The sequence below is a fragment of the Aplysia californica genome, unplaced genomic scaffold (genome assembly GCF_000002075.1).
Source record: "Aplysia californica isolate F4 #8 unplaced genomic scaffold, AplCal3.0 scaffold00497, whole genome shotgun sequence".
Classification (NCBI taxonomy): Eukaryota; Metazoa; Mollusca; class Gastropoda; order Aplysiida; family Aplysiidae; genus Aplysia; species Aplysia californica.
The window spans coordinates 524,194-525,584 of record NW_004797767.1 but is presented as its reverse complement, the minus strand read 5'-3'; positions in this window follow the sequence as shown (position 1 = coordinate 525,584).

Sequence of the window (1,391 nt, the reverse complement as noted above, 5' to 3'; positions counted from 1 at the left end):
ATAGATAGATAGATAGATAGATAGATAGATAGATAGATAGATAGATAGATAGATAAACAGACAGACAGACTGTTGAACAGATAAACTGACGAGTACGTAAACAAGAAGCTACATCAGCAGAGAGATACGATATGCGTAAACACGAAAAAGCTCGCTTGCGTGCGAGGGAAGGTTTAAATGAGAAGAGAGCGAAACCTTTAATTGAGAAATCATGTTGCAGCTTCATCATCTCTGTGCTCTATCTCACCCAGGTCCTAATTTTGATACCCATCATGCTGTTTATCCATTGTTTGGGATTCTCTTTGGAGTCTTATGAAGCCGTGGTTTTTTTTTTAGTTGTTGCCTTTCTTAACGATTTTTTTTTCAATTTGAAATGAGGATGGGCGTTGTTGGATAGCTTCCCTTCATTTATAAGTAGCACGAGCAGCTAAGGATAATAAGGATAAATAAAATAATGTCGTTGGAATATTTATTTTGAGGTGGTGCTAATGTCGTTTTCGTTGTTTTATTAAATTTCATAGTTCATGATTCCGTTTTTAGTTGCTTTTTGTTTTGAATTGTTGCTTGTTTGTAGCTTCTCCGTCTTCGTTTTTCTTACCCACCCCGCCCTTTCTTATTCCTACCATCCCCTTATCACATTTTCAGCTAAAATGCGATGCCCCTTATCTTTTTCTATATTTTGTTCTGTTTCTCTTGACGTTCCTTTCTTTCTCCTCCCTCGGGGGTTTCATCTTAAGCTTTATCTTGTCCCGTTGTAGGCTAGCTTCCCTGGTGTGTGTGTGTCCAGTTCAATTCCATCTTCCTGTATTTCATCTCTCGGTCAGCTGGTATTTTTTTGGTTTGCATCCAGCATACTATTACTACGTTCTGACAGTGCCTGGCCAGCGCATTTTCACCGATCTTTCTGAGTCTAATACTTCTATATTGATGAAGGACTATTATTTTATTTGTTTACGATCTGTTTTGTTCCTTTTCGTGATGTTTCCGCTCCTTGCTACAATACACTTTTTTCATTTGTATTATATAAGAAATACGCTGTTTCTATTGCTGCTTTGGCAAAAAACATCCCCCACCTAAAAAAACCCTGCCCCCCCCTTTTTTTTAAAAATTGCTTGTTTCGGACTAGAAATGTGTCCTTTTTAGCGTTTCATATAGACAGTTTTGTCATTTTAAATATGTATTGTTTTGTTTGTTCTTTGTGAGTGTAAGGTTAGACAAACTAAATAAACATCACTACGAAACCTTCTAAATTTTGCACACCCATACGAGTGTTATTATGATCGCACTTTGATCTTTCAAAATTTAAAGTACACCTCCGGGGGCTCTCGTGGCCTAGAGGTTAAGGTGTTCGCCTCTCATTCAAAGGTCCCGGGTTCGAATCCGGGTAGGGA